The sequence below is a fragment of the Mus caroli genome, unplaced genomic scaffold, assembly GCF_978045245.1.
Source record: "Mus caroli unplaced genomic scaffold, Mus_caroli_1 scaffold_20, whole genome shotgun sequence".
NCBI classification, from domain to species: domain Eukaryota; kingdom Metazoa; phylum Chordata; class Mammalia; order Rodentia; family Muridae; genus Mus; species Mus caroli.
This window is the reverse complement of record NW_028227275.1, coordinates 45,612,171-45,630,999: the sequence shown is the minus strand read 5'-3', so window position 1 is coordinate 45,630,999 and position 18,829 is coordinate 45,612,171. Positions and strand designations below refer to the sequence as shown.

Genomic DNA, 18,829 nt, shown 5'->3' with positions numbered 1-18,829 from the left:
CTTTGTCAAACCTTCACAATAAATAGACTCAGGATATTAGGATTTCATATATACCTATCAGTCTGACATTAGGACCAGAAGAATCCACTAAGACCACAAACTTGAAAAAAGCCTGCCATAATTGTGCATAATACCATCAATTCTGCAAATATAGTTACCTAACAACTGCCTGTTCAAACTTGGATTCATAGAACTTCATCATTGATATTTATAGCCAAAGATTATAATTACAAAGCAGTTTATATAACCCTCATATTTTTATACCCGCACAAGCTCTTTGAATAGTTTATTAAGATATACATATGCTTATTGCAATAGTCATTAATTGTTTACTAATATCTTGAGAATCTCTGTGCTTATTATTTAGGTGGACTCTATCAAATGGCATCTATATTCATAGAAATGACAGATAGTATTGGGGGAAATTGGTTCAAAGGTTTGGCCACCATAGCTACTAAGACTATTGTAAAGCAAGATCTGTGGGGCTGAGACTATGGGGCTCCATCACACAGAAGAGGGTTACTAAAGCAAGAAAGATAAGGTCATCCTGAATGGTGAAAGATTCCGGTAACTGCCAAGGCAATGAAAACAGTGAAGCCACCCCAGGTGTTTGCACACTATGCTTAAGGTAGAGATGTTTGCTTGACTTAACTACAAGACACAGTGGCCACCATTCCTCTGGGGAGGACTGGCTTGAAAAATGGTAAGACTAATCTATCTTGTGGTGCCGTGTTTTCATTTCAAATTATTGGAAGATGATTGGTTACCTGTGTCCCCATGCTGCCTATATGTTTAACCAGGATAAACACCACCCTGTTAAATTTATCCTCAGATAGTAGCATTGTCTTAGCCTCAGTGTCAATCGAAGACCTCTTTCTTGAACTGAACTTCAATCTAGTCAGTGATTAAAAAGATTGTATAAGGAAATACAGCATGTACTAACTGAAGTTAATTTTAGATATTGTCCATAAAATATGTTTATATAGACATCTTAGAAGAGTGTTGAAAATAGTTACTGAATTTTTTTACTTGTCTCACCAACTAAGGTAATTTTTAATGAGGATTCTAAAAAAGTCAAATCTATAAGAAATAAAATATAAAAAAAAACCCACAAAATTTGTATTTGTGAGATGAAGTAGGGGTAAGATAGAAGGAATGAGAGTCAAAAGAATTGTGAAACAAAATCAAACTATAATTTGTCAAGTTATACCCTCCATCAAAAATATGTTAAAATACCATCTAATGGCACATTAGTTAGTTCTCTACTGTTGGTATAAAACATGACCAGGGAAACCTATGAAAGAAAGTATTAAATTGGGCTTCCTATTCCAGATGGTGAAAGTCCATGGTGGCAGAGTGATAACCAAACAAAGACATTGAGTCAGGAATGGCTGAGAGCTCGCATCTTGAATCTATATACAAGAAGCAGAGAAAGTGCAGCTGTGGATCGTGGGAGACTTCTGAAGCCTCAATCCTCAATCAGTGGCTCGCCTCCTCTAACAAGGCCATACCCACTAGTTTTTCCCAAATGGCGACCAAATGGGGACCAAGTATTCAAATGCCTGAGATTAATGAGGGTTATCTCATTCAATCTGCCACATTCCATTCCCTGGCCCCCACAGGGTTCTGACTATTAAACTACAAATGCATTCAATCCAACTCCACAAATCCCCACAGTCTTTCATAGATTCAACACCATTTCAAAGACCAAAGTCAAAAACTCCTCAAAAACAATGCCAAATTCCATACTTCCAACCCAAAATGTCACATATTTATTACCTCTCCAAAACAGAGGGATTGAGGCATAGTAAAGAAATTCTAGATCCAACCAAGATTGTACCTACAAGGGCAAACTCTTAATCCTATAGCTCTGTACCTGGTGCCATACCTGAAGGCTTAAATGGCTCTGTCCTTCCAGCTTTGCTGTCTGTGACAACCAGAGTTCGATTTATGGAAATGAAGTTGTTGAGAATGTAATCAAGTGAGTGAGAGCACTCATTGTTCAAGCTTTGGGACCTGAGGTTGAATTCCCAGCACCCTTACAAAAGCACAGCTTGTGGCTTTGTGCTTGTGATCCCAGCACTGTAGATAACAAAAACAGGGGAATCATCCAGGCTCCAGGCTCAGTGAGAGATCCTGACTCAAGGGAATAAAGTTCAGAGTGACAGTGAAGAACACAGTTTCCTCCTTTGGTCCCCAAATACAGGAACGTGAGCACCAGGACACAGACATAGGCACAGGCACATGCACATACACACACACCAAAAAGAGAGAAAATAATGTAAATTAAATAAAATCATAGCAGAGAATATGAAATCTAATAAGTGCTATCCTTACACAAAGGTAGAATGCAGGACTACTGCATAAAGGTGATGTGGTGCCAGACCAGCGATTAAAAGGATGCATCTACAAAGATGAAGACTCCTTGGGAAGGTTAGCAACCACCAGAAGCTAGAAAAAAGACACAGAACAGATTCAGATTCTAAGATCATCCAGGAGGAATCAAAACCCTGTTGACTTTGGCATTGGACTTCAAGTCTGCAGAACCACGAGAGACCACATATCTGCTGTTTTAATGCCCAAATCAGCAGTACTTTACCAGAACCACTGAGTGATTCTACTATATTGCACTAGCCTAGAATTGGTTTTTAGGTTTTGATTTTAATTTGTCCTTCACAAGTGTTACAAAGTATTTAACAAGAACTAAATTTTGAAAATGTTTCAGTTGAAGCAGAAGCCAGGCAGAGGAGGGCTGTCACAGCATCAGTAGCTAATGTAACTGTGCCAGCTCAGAAGACACTGGGTCAAGACATTTTGTTTTCCAACCTTCTCAGATGAGAAATACATCATTCAGTGGCGCTTGGTGAATGTTCCCTTGATAAATGGCAGTCAGCAGGTATGGAGAAAGTAAAACCGTTTGACCCACAGCAACGTCTCATCCTGGGACCCCAACAAAAGAGAGCCTTGGGAATGTTTCTTACCAAATCTCTTAGCACATGCTGCTGCTGCTGCTGCTGCTGCTGCTGCTGCTGCTGCTGCTGCTGCTGCTGTTCTTATAACAGAAATTGTAAGCCAATACCTGAGGGAACAGGCTTCTATTAACAGGTGTGTGTGGTAACAAAACTTATCACAGATTTTTGTTAGCTATATCAGCTATGCATGAAGAAAACTGAATTAAAATGACCCACTTTTTCAGCTATCAAAACCACTTGTTAGCATCATGTTGCTCTCAGAATGTGATTAATTTGTATTAATTTTAGCATAACCATGACCTCAAAATTGTATGTACTTTTTTTTAGCAAAGCTAACCGTATATTTAGGAGAACTTTCTCAGTGTTAAGAATAAGGGGTAGAAATTTTTTTTGTAAGAAACACTTGATGCTATAGTTAATGTTTTTATTGCTAGTTTATTAGATTATGTGGGAACAAAGTTGTACATTCCTTTTAGAGTCATTCTTTCATGTGTGTGTCTGTTTTGTGTGTGTGTTATATAAAGAGAATAATAAAAGAATAGAGGGAAAAACAGAAATTAGAAGGCATGTGGTCCATATTCTGAACAGATTAAAAATTTCACCTTCAAGTATACCTCATTGATTGTTGGAATTAAGTGCCTAATTTGTGTTTGTTTAAATTATGCTAAATAATTTGCTCTGAGATAGCACATTTATGTAGAATCATTCTCTCCTAATGAAGACAATTAATTCCTATGACGCACTTCTTTGACAGTGACTTTGATAACTAACAGCAAATCAAATGCACAGAGAGCTGCTGTCTGCAATCGCAGATAAAAGGAAACTGATGGGAAACAAATCCTTTAATGCACTGAAGGATCTTCACAGTGCTGAGCTCAGAACAGAAGGGCAGCTTTCAAAACAATGTCAAAAGGCAAAGAAAGTGCCTGCAGCGGCAGCTTTTACATAGGAAAGGCCAGTGTACAGCTGATCCTCCAAAAGAACACCTTTATGATTTCAAGACCCTACAGTAGAGTAAAAAAGTATTCAAATTACTACATTTAAGTGAGATTTAAGATGACTTCCAGAAAAATGCCTATCTGACTTTTCACATTCTTGAAAGCACATCTCCTCCAGAACAGAGCAAGGCACAAGCCTATCCTCCAAAGACAGTGAAAGAATCTACCAATGGTTCTTGGGTTGTCTGTTCAAAGTATCCTGCAGCCTCCCAACACACACGATTAAAACACTGGATCCCCAGAGGACACGTCCTTAAATGTGACCTTGACTGACTGGAACAGTTTGATGCTACATGGACTGGACCTTTCTTCCAATCAAACAATGAATCTCTTGCCAGGACACTCGGTTAAGATAACAAGTGACTTGTTTGGTTTTGTACATGGCAGAAATATGAACAGAGAAGCCACTAAGAAGGCATCTTTTATTATGTGCATTGGAGGTCTGTGACAGAAGAATAGGAAGGGGAAGGGGAAGAGGAAGCAAGAGTTGCAGGGAGTGACAGAAAGATGAAACTTCATCTTGAATTTCAGTTCCTGGGGACTAGCTGCAACCTATAGTCTAAGAAACCTTTATACATATGTGTGTGTGTGTGTGTCTGTGTGTCTGTGTGTGCATATGTATATATATATATGAGTGTGTGTGTATATGTGTGTATGCAACCTGTAATCTAGCATATATATATATATATATACATATATATGTAGATATACATATATATATGTGTGTGTGTGTATCTTACCTTCTTCAGTACCCATTTTCTTTTCCTTTTCTAATATTATTATTATTATTATTATTACTTCATTTTTTTACGGTCAAGTCATTATCCCCCTCCCAGTCCACCCTCTGACTGTTCCTCATCCCGGGACCATTTTAAAAATTATTGCTACTCTCTATTGGAGGTATGATTTTTCTTTATTTTTTTTCTTTTGTAAAATGTCAAGCATACAAAACTGGTAGCTATTAGAACTGGATGAGTCTAAGCAGTGTGGGTGGGGTTCATGAATCACATGTGGAACATGCTAGGACTTCTTATAAGGTCAGCCTGCACATCCATGGCAGGAAAGCTGTGCAGAGTAACAAATAACACGTGCATCCTAGGAGCAGTCGGAGAGTAGGAGACAATCTGCATCCAAGGACAACTGATTTCTCAACAAAAACACTACAGCCACAAAACAGTGGACCACCAACTTGGAAGCTATGGAAGAGAACTGCCAACCTGCAATTCTAAATCCTAGCGACAATATCCTCCATTATTAAGGTAAAGACCTTTTAAGAAAAAAAGAGCAAAACAAACTTTTCAGCATGCTTGATCTAAAGTGGAAGTTTAGCAGGAAGGAGACAGAGGGAAAGAAGATGAAATTAAGAGAATTAATTTTTATAGAGGGCCAAAAACTACACTTGGGAATGCTACCATACATATTACTAGGTATAGAAGGCACTGAGTACCTACACAAAAGACTAAGATTGCATTTCCTATAAAGCATTTTACGTGAAAAATGATCGTGAGTATTTGACTCTAAATCCACTTTCCAATTTATTAACTTTTCTCTGAATAAAGAACAAGTGAGAAGATCAGACAAACTAACGTGCAGACAACTACACAAGTTGAAGAAAACCATCTTTCTTATTGGTAACTGCCTGAATTCTTCAGACGTTTAATGCCATTTTAAAATTCTCAAGATTGGAAAGAAATCAAAACCCAAAAGGTGTAAAAGTCCAGGTCAATGAACAAATGACAAAAAATCTTTATTCTGGTAGATAATTGTAAAACACTTACAGATGGAATTCAAGCAACTATTGCAGTTTATTGAATTACCTTCTTAATTTTCTCAACTCCACATCCTGATTATGACATTTCAATTAGCAAGGAGACCTGCAGAAGCCAAAAGGCAAGGTGAGTACTTTTAGGGACTTTCTTGGAACTATGGACTGGATGTTTGTTCCCATTTTGGCAGGTTTTGGTGCCTATGTGCTAGATTTTAAGGTCAAAATGGTCACTCTAACACGTTGTGAATTGTGCTAAGGTCTGAAAGTCTTATTCCCCAATGGTTCTATGGTCATGAGTTAAATATTGTACTCATCTTAGGGCAGAGGAATATATCGTCTCCTTAGTACTAATAATTTAACAGTTTAAAGTAAATTTAAAAGTAAATTAAGAGTAATTTAATAATTTGTTCTTTGCTTTACATAGTTAGGTAGTCAGTTATGCAGAGTTCTATCGTGAAAGCTAGAAGCAAAAAGTCCAGCAATGGCCATAAGTACAGGAGTTTACCAGCAAGACCAGGAGAGTAAGTATTGATACCAGTTGTCATATTCTTGGTGTGTCTTTTCTTCTTTTCTAAAGTTATTCCTGACCACGGCTAAACTTTCTCTAATTAGCCCACATTGGATGTCATAGAAGCAACAAGTTTCTCCAAGTTCAATAGAGAGACATCTTTGTTTCATGAAAAGGAGGGCTAATCCTCTGTGATTCTGATGAGCAACCTTAACTAAGGAGTCACCCTGATCTTCCAAACAGGAAAAAGAATTCTCCTTATAGCCCAGATCTATGTCTACTTAAGAATTGTGTTCCTTAAAGATTGTATGTCTCACTATTGGGGCCAAAGTTTTAATTGCAGCAGAGCCTACCTACCATGCCTAGCCACATCGGGGTGAGGATGAGAATGGAACATCTCACTGAGAACAAGGAGGCTCAGAATCTAGATTAAGTAGGCCCTGGCCTCTTCTCCTTTATAGGTGACCATCTGAGGAGTGACACACATGAGGACGTAAAGGAGTGGAATCTCCTCCAGTGCAAACAATTCAGAGTATGCACATTTGGTTAAGCCATTAGTGAAAGCAAGCCAGGTAGTGTCTGGGGCCTGGAAATATGTTTGACCATAGTTCCTGGATTTAACCTGGTATATGTGGTTATAGGAATCTGCATACGGGGGAATTTCTCGGAGAATCTTTGTGATACTAAGCAGGTACCCCTTGCTTACAGGTGCTCCAGGTGTGCTTAGGTTGGTCCCATTTACAGTTGTTAGTATTGGAAGTAGAATTTATTGTTTGATTAATTCTATTTCATTGATCAGTGTGTCTGTCTCTGTACCAATACCATGCAGTTTTTATCACTATTGCTCTGTAGTACAGCTTGAGGTCAGGGATGGTGATTCCCCCCAACTGTTCTTTTATTATTAAGAATTGTTTTTGCTATTCTGAGATTTTTGCCTTTCCAGATGAATTTGAGAATTGCTCTTTCCATGTCTTTGAAGAATTGTGTTGGGATTTTGATAGGGATTGCATTGAATATATAGATTGCCTTTTGTAGGATGGCCATTTTTACTATGTTAATTCTGCCAATCCATAAGCACAGGAGATCTCTCTATTTTCTGAGATCTTCTTTGATTTCTTTCTTGAGAGACTTGAAGTTATTGTCATGCAGGTTTTTAATCTGTAGTGACAGAACCTAACAAAAATAACAAAGGAAATGGGAAAGTAATTTATTCTTCATTGCAAGTAAAATGCATGTGATCTCATCTATTTCTGGATACAGACACTCAAGGCTTTCTGGCCCATCCTTTGGCTTCAACTCCTAAGTTAAAAGTAAGCAAAGTATGTGAACTATTAACATTCATGCTTAGAAGCTCCAGCCAAAAGCAAGTACCTCTTCCCAACAGTATTAACAAGAGTCCTCAGATCACCTTCAATCCTTGAACCCCAATCTCTTTATAAACCATAAGTGGGTCATTTCTAAGATATGTGTCCATTCTTTGAATCATGGTAGGAACCAACTATACTGATCAAAACAATGAAAGGTTGTTAACTAATGTTAAAGAAGGAAAATCTGCTCTTGTTACCAAAGGTGGGGGCGGTGGGGGGAGTGAACAGTAAGACACTTAGTCAGGGTTTCTATTCCTGCATAAACATCATGACCAAGAAGCAAGTTGGGGAGGAAAGGTTTTTTTTTTTCATCTTACACTTCCACATTACTGTCCATCACCAAAAAAAGTCAGGACAGGAACTCAAACAAGGCAAGAACTTGGAGACAGGAGCTGATGCAGAGGCCATGGAGGGTGCTGCTTGCTGGACTGTTTCTCCTGGCTTGCTCAGCTTACTTCCTTATGGAACACAGGACTACCAGCCAGGGAGAGCACCAACCACAACGGGCTGGGCCCTCCCACCCTTGATTACTAATTGAGAAAATGCTTTTAGCTGGATCTCATGGAGGCATTTCCTCAAGGGAGGCTCCTTTCTCTGTGATAACTCCAGCTTGTGTCAAGTTGACACCCAAAACCACCAAGTACAGAGACAGATAGAAAGGGGAGTCTTTCTACGGGAAAAGAAAGTGAGTTACTAAAGAGGTTCATATTGCAGGGGTATCTGAGGCATCCAAATGTGAACGTGTGAAGCTTCCTCTCCATCACGGTACCACTTTGCCATCCACAGCATCTGATTTTCAAGGATACACTCCACACAGACTCCTTTCTGGTATACAACTGACAACTATCTGGGATCATCCCTCATGTGGTCCATACAGTACACTCCTGTGTCACTGGTATCTGAAAGTCTAAGGTACCATGTAAAGCCTGGAAGGGACATATCTTTGCTCAGCTACACATACAGCTTAATAACCTAAGTCCTAAGCACTTACTTTTTTTTTTTTTTTTTTTGGTTTTCCAAGACAGGGTTTCTCTGTATAGCCCTGGCTGTCCTGGAACTCACTTTGTAGACCAGGCTGGCCTCGAACTCAGAAATCCACCTGCCTCTGCCTCCCAAGTGCTGGGATTAAAGGCGTGTGCCACCACGCCTGGCTGCATTTACATTTCTTATTCACAGATAACATTGTCAGTTCCTTGTGTTTTTTTCAACCCCTGGGTTCACAAGGTCTCTGTGCTATTCACAATCTCTCTTGTTCGGTGTGAAGTAGAAGGAAATCTCACCAGCAATGAAAACTATCATGCTTTCCACAAAAAAATTCTCCTTTCTGTTCACTTTAATTTTTTAATATCTGCTTACTTTAATAACCAAAATTAGTAAAAATCAACAGAATATTTCTCTTTATAATTTTCCTGGTACAACTCACAATAATCAATTACAAGGGTGGAATATCTAAAACCACCAAAAAAAAAAATAGTAGATGACATTTCACAGTGGTCTTTATTCAGTCCTTTAAAAAACATAAATTACATTCTTGATTTCTATTAAAATACTTTAACATTTTTAAATTAAATTCTACTTGTTTCCTTATAATTTTATAATTTCCTTATATAATTTTTGAAATCCTAGTCATTTCCTATGAGTTCAGTTTATACATAATACTTTAATTAGACTGTTTCTTTCTAGTGTTCTATGCCACCTCATGTTCCACAGTTTGCATAGACACCTCAGCTGAGGAAACTGACTCACTAGGCACAGACTGTTCTCAGTCTTTTGCCTCAGACCATTGATTCCTTGACTAAATCATGTGAAGGTTCAAACTGAGTATTCCCTAACACTGAGCCTCTCCTGATTGGAGGTACCCCTAGAGGAAGAAACCAAGTGGTTCTTAATGTGAACCATGCTGGCTAAGTTCTCTGTCCTGTGAAGATTCTGGCTTCCTGTAAGAAGGTGAGGTGTTGATTTTGAACAGAAAGATTCTCCAGCTCTTAATCTATTTTACCAAAGATAATCCTGAGGGGCTGCTCCAAGGACCACATAGATGTTAGCAGGGTTTGCAATATCTGGAATGGAGAGGCTATATGCCAATGCTCAATAACCTGTTGTTCTTTTGGATATTTTGATTGCCCAATTGGACACTCATTCGTTTTATTAAAGGGGCGATGCTTAGAATGACCAGTTACCAAGGTTTCCCTCTGGTTTTCTTTGGAAGGGTAAAACATGGAGGGGGCAAATGTTAGTGTGTTTAAGAAATTCTTGAAATCTGCTTGGAAAATGAAGACAATTTCTTGCCTTGTGTGTGGAGTGTTCACTCTGAAGACTAGACACATTTATAGTTGGCATGACAAAAAACAAGTTTTCATTTTTCTGAGCACAACCTCAAAACAGAGGCTGAATCGGACTAGCACAAGTATCTTTGAGCTAGTACAGGGCTTATCCAAAGAGCAAAAGAGCAAATACTAAACCTTTTGGCCTTCCTATGCTAATGAGAACATTACTCTGGCCAAAGTGCTTGAATACATACCTTGGAGCCTTTCGGCAAATCTACTTCCCATCTTTTTGGTCATCCGTGAGCAAGCATGTGGCTTGGCTAAGTCTTGAGAGGACACTATTTCAAATGGGTGGACGTCATCACAGGTTTCTCAGATATAGAAGGAAGACAGTGACAGATGTGGAAGGACACTAGCCTTCTCCTGATATTGCTGGGTCCTGAGAAACTTCTAGAGCAGAACATTCATTAGATTATCTTCTTGCTGAGAGACTAATACCTTTGGGGACTCTTCTATTCATGACATCACTCCTTCCTCTGGCATTGAGGCTGCCTCATGTTTGATAACATAAGGCTTTATTGATGATGCTCTGTCTAGACTGGCCAGGTAGCTTGCTATCCTGGGAGACGTCAGGCAACTAAGTCTAGGATCACCTGGCAAGGCTAGCCCAGCTGTAGAACATGAACACACTTAGGCTGCAGTCCCTAAATAAAACCCTCCCATTCTGTACATTGACATGATGAAGTAGACCTCTGCAGCTCTGAGCAGGAGTACACCTCTGCAATGGAGTCCCACTACAACTCCTCGGTTGGTAGTTTACATACCAACCAGTTAAGTGGTAGTTTGCATAACTAGATGCCTTCATAACACCTTCAAAATCAAGCATGGGTGATCTAGCATCTACTGTCTCTCTTTGGAATGACAAAGTATTAGCCACCTCTTGCTTTTATCTTCTGTCTCCCACCAATACTGAGATACAAAAGAATATCATGTTAACATCCTATTAAACTGACTGGGTCCTTCCAAATCTTATCCTCCAAAATGTTATTGTGGGATTGATAATCTATCTAACACAAAGTGACAGGCTCAAGAGATACTCCTGGCTCTTACAGAGGATGGGATTCAGTTCCGAGCACCCACATCAGGCAGCTCACTACCACCTGCCACTCCAGCTCCAGGTGTAGAACACCTTGACTCCATAGGGGTACACATATGTACACAGACACACACTCATACACAAAAATAAAATGCTTAAAATAAACATTTTTATTTAAAGAGCTATAGTTTTAAAGATTTTAAAAAAATCCTTCAGAGAAGCAAGCAGTTGTGTGTCATAAAGCAGAATTTTTATGTTCACCAAGAATAGCAACCCTGAGTTCAAGTTTTTGGGGATAAGTGGAAGTTCTACAAGATGGCATATTGTCTCAGATCTAGAAAATTTTAAATTTGACTTTTAAAATGCCAAGCCATTAGAATCTAAGCTTCTAACCCTTCCTTTGCTCTTTCTAACCACCGTATACAGTGTCTGGCGTGTAGCCCAAGTCTATAAATACTTATTGATCGACTCACTACAGACCAGTTACTTCATTATAAAAGAGTTTGCTCTCCAAGGATTCATTAATGCCAGTATTCTTGCATATGTGACTTCATCGTTAAACATGGACAATGCATTTTATATATTTTTGTTCTAGTTCTTGGAATGCTACCGCTAAGCAGTGTATTTCTCATGAGTTAAAATTCAAGAGTTTTTGCATAAATGACATTTAAATCCACAATCCAATTAGTGCATTAAAAGCTGACAGAGTTTTGCTAAAAATCACCATTTGTCATGTATTCTGTGCCCTAGTATTATCCCTACAGATATATAAGGCTAAAAAAGGCCACCTATTACTGTAGAGATGTATCTAGAAAATCTCTCAGGCTGTCTGTAATCATCTCCATTATGTATAATGACCATTTTGATAATAGTCTTTAGAAGAGGTAATGGCTCAGCTGAACGGTTATTACCTGTCTGTTCATGCTGGAAGCAAGATGCAGAAGCCAGAGGGGACAGTCAAATGGTCCTTGTGGTATATTCTGAGGAAATAAGAAATATTTAACAGAACGTAAGACACAGACAAGCGAGCGCCTTTTGCAGCAGAACTGGCCGCCTCAGCCACAAGTCTCTCTGAATTTCATAATTTAAAGCAAATGCTCCAATAACAGATCTGCTCTCAGCCTTCAGACCAATTTCATCCAGAGCATCACCACCTTGTCTATTAAGAGGAAGGGGAAAAGACAACTGAATGTTATCATATTCCTTCACATGTTATTGACAGGGGTATAAGCTGATAGCAACGGTGACTCCAGAGGTTGCATAATTGACTGCTAGCAACCAGCTCTCAAAAGGGAGCACTACCAGTTTTCCAGGCCATAGTGAGGGAAGGTCATGAGTTCAACAACCCAGCCATACCTATACCCCAAAACCATGCCCTACCTCTAGAATGGCTAACTTCTTCCCAGATGTACTGGCGTCCTGCTCATGAGAAAATGTGATTTGAAGCAAATCACATTTTATAAAGCTTAGAGAAGGCTCCCTTTATCCCTACTTAAGTCATCTTGATGCTGCCCCTGAAATACAGGAGGCAATGAGTCTTACTGAAGCTATAACATAATCTTTTAATATGAAGAATTATTGAAGCAGACTTTCAAAGTTAAAAATATGGCCACAAGTTCTCCACAGATACAGAGGAAGGGGGTGTGGGCACTGAGTCCATCAGCAAATATGAACAGAAAATTCTGAGTAAAGTCAGTATAAGCAGGTACAATGTGCTTGTTAGATTATAGCACCTTTTAGTGCCTTAAATGCAGCTGTGCACATCAGGAATCTTTAAATGGGATCGGGGAGGGGGTTGCAACACAGTACATGATACTACACTACTTTTTCAAAGCATTTATCAAAGGACATTTGATCTATTTATAAAACATATGTGAAGAACTTCTGTCAATGATAATATCTATATCAGTAAATGTAACATCCACTGACTACTCAGGCCAATGAGCATTTAAATTATCCTAAATTAAATTAAAACTCCAGGTCCTCAATTGCATTAACCAACTGAAAATGTCCTTTTAGCAACAGTGGCCGATGGCTACTCTCTAGGATGCTGCAGATTTAGAAATTTATATTATTGCAGAAATCGTAGGTAGCATCTTGTATTTAATTATAAACTGTAGACTTTTATCTCATCACTAACAAATGTTTTAAGGCAGAAACTCATGCTCACAATGAGTTTTCTTGCACAGAAAAGAACCTGGGAAATGTGGCAGAACCCTGATGCCTGCATCCTCCCCAAATCACACAAGTGGTAATAGATGGAGACAAGACTAAGTAACTCAGAACATCCAGGCAAACTGGGAGGGTCTGAAATTGGAGAAACACTCATGAATGGCAGGCAGCAAGGAATGGCTCAATAGTAAGAGACTTGATAATCAAAAAATGTTAAGAAGTGTTTGGGACAGAAATATTAAAATTCACATAGATCTGTTCAAACCAATAGGTGATCAAAAGCTGAATTATTCTTTGAGTGAATATTGCTTTCTTGTATCATTTAGGAAATATTCATATTGATATTTGCTGGTCCAAGGAGAGAGAATTGATTTGAATTACAGAACACTCAGCACAATGCTGGGTACAAGAAAATAAGTAAGATGGGCAGGAAAAATTCAGTGGAAAAAACATTTTTAATTATGTCAGAAGCTAAATAATATTCAAGAAACTAATACAAAGAATCATTGAAACTTGGCCTCTACCCTAGAAAAGTTCAGTTGTTAACACACAAGTTATTTGTCAATAAAATATTATATAGAGGGTCTAAAGTATGTAGATATTCAAATGAAATTTAAATCCCTTCACACAAGATGAGGAATGGTTCCCATTTAAAGTAATTCCAGTGATTATTGGAGATCAAAGAACAAAGATGTGCATGTTGCAGGAAAATGCTGAAAGAGTTGTGCAGGTAAGACTTAAGTTTCCACATCCTTGGAGCCTGTGTTAACTCTACTTGTTTTCACAGATCTAAAAGTAATGAAAACCCACGCTAGTTGCCTACTGTTGAGGAATAAAAGTGCCTGTGGCTTCTAAGATGAGACAAGAATCTGACCAAATAAAATCTGTATTCGTCCTTTCAGAAATAGACATGGAATCTACCCAATAACAGTGTCTATCAATCTCTGGCATTGGTAGATGGAATTTTGATCTACAGGCATTTTCTTTTTCCCAAGATTGACACTTTACTGCACCAAATTTAAACTTTGTAAGACTCCACATTCACCTATTCATATATATGTATATGTATATATATATAAAGTATATCACTATTAGTTAAATGACAAGAAGCATGGTTGATTTGGGTATTAACCTGCATACTTTTCCCAAAATCCTAACCAAAAAAAGGTATGTTATAAATTTCCTGTTTACAGAGGTTTGGTTTGTTTGTTTGTTTGGTTGGTTTTTTTTTGTTTTTGTTTTTGTTTTTGTTTTTGTTTTTGTTTTAGCTAAAACTTTTATGAGATATTTTCACTTGAGCCTGAATTTAGACCAAGTCAACATTTCTAGAAACCAAACCTCTCACACAAAACAAAACAGTCGATTCTTTTTCAAGATCAAATAAAAGTCAAACAGAAGATCAGTTCTTATGATGTAAAATGTGTTCATATAGAAGAAAAGACAAGCAATAAAGGAAGCAAGACACATAGCACATAGTTCAACTTTATCCTGGAATTGGACAATGTTAGACTGGAAATATTAGCATAGAAGAAAATAAATATTTAAACAGCAAGTTTTATGTGCAAACCAATATCTTTATACAGGTTCTCCAAACAAATGAACATGATGCAACAATTATGCTTTCATGAGAGATGTAATTCTATGGTTGGAACAAAGCAAAAAAAAAGTTGAATAGACATCTGAGAAGAGGTGCATGGTGACACATTCTTACGTTGGGTTGGTCATATGTCACCAAAGGTTATAAGACACATGATCTGCTGTGCAAATGAATTCAACTCAGGCTGGCAGTATTTCTCCAAATATGACAAACAGAGGAACTTGATTGAGGAACAGCCTGTTCAAGAGAGGGAGAAATGCAGGCATAAGATTTATTTTCCATTTTTTTTTTCTGATCTCCTATTGCCCATTGGTCAATGCATAATACCATGAGTCATCTTGCACACTTCTGGTTGACAGCTCACATTCTACTTCCTCTGCTGTAGGGTATCATCCAAATGAAACAGAAAGAAATCAGAAATATGGGGAAACAGGCTATTCCATCTGGCTGCTCTGGGATAATCAAAGAGAATTGCACTTGTTCAAATGAGTAATTGGCAGTCCCTGGAAGGCAGAAAGAGGAAAGAGTTCTTAGTAACCATAGCTAAGACTGAACCCATTGCTGAGGGCTAAGAACCAATAGCATCTAGAATCTTGAAAAAAAAACCATTAACATATGCATGATATTAGCCTCCATATTAGATGACTTATATAATCCCAGACGTTGGGTTTTACCATTACTGCTTTAAACATAATACATTTAAGTTTATTCAATGGATAGTTCCTTTTTTCAAAAAGATTTTATTTATTTATTTATTTATTTATTTATTTATTTATTTATTTAATGTATATGAGTACACTGACACTGTCTTCAGACACACCAGAAGATGGCATTGGATCCCATTATAGATGATTATGAACCACCATGTGGTTGCTGGGAATTGAACTCACAACCTCTGGAAGAGTAGCCAGTGCTGGTGAGCCATCTCTCCAGCTCCCAATAAGTAGTTCTTAACCTAAAGTAAGAGCATCAAAGCAGCAGATGTTATTCTTCACCGAAAGTCCATCAGAACACCTAGTATCACTTCTCTTTCTTCTTTCATTTCTGTTTGACATCAGATAGTACACTTGAGTTTATTCACACATGATCATGTTTTCAACTTTATGCATTCTGATATTTTATCAATTTATATATGTCTAAAATAGCAATATTCAGGAAAACAAATTTTTTGTTCCAAATTCACAGTATATATACATATATAAATATATATGTGTGTGTCTGTATACATATATATATACATATATATGTATATATATATATATGATTCAGTGAAAAACTTGAAACAAAAAGTATATATATGTACACACACACATATATATATGTGTGTATATATATATATAATTTGTTCAAAATTTTTCTGTGTATCCATTTTTCTACTGCTATGACATATTAGCAAAGAACTTCATAAAGAAAAGGTTTATTTAACTCACACTTCTTTGGAGGCTGAGAGTCCACTGTTGATGGCTATCTGTTTACCAATAATAAACACATGCTCAACTACATTACAACACAATAGAGGAGAAGACATAGAAAAACTACATGCGGAGGGGAGAACTCCCTTACACGCACTGTATTACGTACTTTTTAGTCGCTGTCATAAAACAGCATACCCAAGGTAACTTTTATAAGAAATATTATGTTTTGGCAGAAAAGCATAGTGGCCAATGTCAGACATGGTAATATTAACTGGACGATGAGAGTTAACATCTTTTTTTTTAAGTTAATTTATATTTATTAACATCCCAAACACTGCCCGCTCCCTGTCCCTCCCCACAGAGACTCTCTTCTGTCCTCCATCCCTTTCTCCTCTGAGAGAGTGGGACCACCCCCTGCATATGCCTACTCCCTGGCTCATCAAGTTTCTGCCAAAATAGGAGCATCCTTTTCCACTGAGGTTAGACAAGGCAGCCCAGGTGGGGAACGGATACCACAGTCAGGCTACATCTTTAGGGAGAGCCTTGCTAACAACTGGAGAATTTACATCTGAAGCCCTAAGCAAAGAGCAATCCGGAATTAAGCTAGGCTGTTTTGATCTCAAAGCCTGCCCTCATTCCCCGCAGGAAGTCTGCACTACCCAAACCTTCTCAAACAGCACCATCAACCAAGTGCTTCACTACTCAAGAAGATGGGGAACATTTCTCATTCACATCAGCAGATTTCCCTCCCAGGCTCCCAAAGTCTTCTTCCCATATCATAAAGCAAAAATGCATTTAGTTCAACTTAAAAAGTACCTGTAGTCTTTCACAATCTCAAAACTGCTTAAAATTTTAAAGCCTCTTCTGAGATTCAAGGCAATCTCTTTATTGTCACCCCTGCAAGCACAAAAAGCAAATTGCATACTTGAAGCATACAATGGCACAGGCTGCACATTATAATTCCAAAAGGGAGAACAAGGCAATAGTGTGACAAGCAAGTGACCCAGGCAAGGCTAAAGCCCCACAGGACAAACATCAAAGCCTGCAATTCACACTGTCTAGGGTTTATACAGCACCCCCACCCCACCCAACCCCTTCACCCTTAGGCTGGTAGCATTCCTTATGTTCTATTGTCTGTGATAGTCCCATAGCTCTGGCTTCGCCAACATCTTAGCATCTCCAACGCAATCAAGGATTCACATTTATAGTCTCACAAACTGGTCTTTCAGAGCTTTGGTGCTGGGACTCCCTTGCTGCCCATTGCCTAGCTTCAGCTGCTCTCTGAAACTGTGGAGGAAGAATATACGACCCTTTCTGCATGCATCCTTCATGCTTCTAACGCCAGCACCATGTAGACAACACCATCGAGCTCACCTTGAACAGGCTCTGAGCCACTTAAACAACAGTAATAGCAGCTTTTCCCTCAGTGATAGATGGGAACTGGGCTGGGTCTTTTCCTGAGGAGGATCCTTCCTTCTACTCTGATGCACAGTAGCAGGTCTCCCCTTCATGGTGTTAATCTTAACCTTATCTTTCAGAACAAGTCACAGTTTCAGCTGCAAGAATAAATTTAGAGGTATTCTTTTACTCTTTAAATTCTATGTACACTTTGTGTTTCTTTGTGTTCCACTTGCTATTTTTCATCATAGACCTGTATAAAGTCATTATTAACAGTCATACAACAGATTCAATATGATGCTGTCTTGAAATTTCCTTCACCAAAGAAATTAGTTCATTACTTTTTAACTTCATGTCAGTCAAGTTCTTAGGATCACTGCAGACCATGGGCAGACAAAACATCACAAGAATGGCCTCTAGCCCCATTTTCTCATCTTGTTATCCTCTGAAACCTCTTGATCTGGACAAGTCCTCATTGCTCCCAGAACTGCTACCTGCCAAGCTCCTATTAGGACTTAGGATAGCCCATTATACTCTGCCTACAGCTTTTAGCCACCTTTCTAGCCCAGGGTTCTGAAGTCCTCCACATTCTTCAAAAATCTAAGATTCTTTACAGCAACAGTCCACTGCTGAAGGAAGTATAACACTGGAGGAGTCTGGGTCTTTAAGAGTAAAAGTTCTCCCCTTCCACTTTGCTTTGTTGGCTTCATGCTCATGGTAAAAGATGTGAGCTCTGTTGCCATGCCTACCATGTGTTGCCATACCTGTGCTGTACCATCCTGCACTTGTATCCCTCCAATACTGTAAGCCAAAATAAACTTGTCTTTAATTGCTTTTGCAACAACAAGTAAGTTCACTCCTTTTGTAAGAGCATCAGGCAGTCCTTTCATAGACCTCTGTTAAGGCTCTACCTCTTAAAGACTCTATCATCCCCCAACAGACCCCAGGGACCAGACTCTACACATGAACCTTTGGGGAACAAACAAATTGAAGTTAACTATCAAGTCAGGAATAACACTAGACCTAGAGTAATGTCTGTAGTCCTGAGATAAGACAGGAGAATTCAAGACAGGATAATTAAGATAAGATAATTCAAGTTGAACTAGCACACATATATAATAGGTAGACTTTTCTTCAGCTCTTCCTTCTCAGGGGCAAGATATAGAGAAAGTTAAATACAACGAATTTAATTTAATCCAAACCACGCAAATGTCTATCACAAATACTACATCTTTACATTTTGGGAACTCACATGGGCTTCTTGCCCCATT

The 18,829-nt window shown here is 38.4% G+C and overlaps 1 long non-coding RNA gene across 4 annotated transcripts in view; it reads right to left on the bottom strand.

Moving 5' to 3' along the window:
- Positions 1–2,987: 2,987 nt before the first annotated feature.
- Positions 2,988–18,829, bottom strand: part of LOC115029994 (uncharacterized) — a 30,169-nt gene continuing 14,327 nt past the window's right edge. For 2 of the 4 annotated variants that reach the window (XR_015046185.1, XR_015046187.1), the window contains 10 exons: positions 17,535–17,716; positions 16,977–17,057; positions 16,176–16,213; positions 15,549–15,700; positions 15,073–15,248; positions 14,860–14,982; positions 11,888–11,956; positions 10,135–10,330; positions 5,788–5,844; positions 2,988–3,079 (listed from right to left, as the gene is read on the bottom strand). This is a non-coding gene — a long non-coding RNA (uncharacterized LOC115029994). The remainder of the gene's footprint in view (positions 3,080–5,787; positions 5,845–10,134; positions 10,331–11,887; positions 11,957–14,859; positions 14,983–15,072; positions 15,249–15,548; positions 15,701–16,175; positions 16,214–16,976; positions 17,058–17,534; positions 17,717–18,829) is intronic. The other 2 variants (XR_015046186.1, XR_003835585.1) reach the window with 2 other exon arrangements.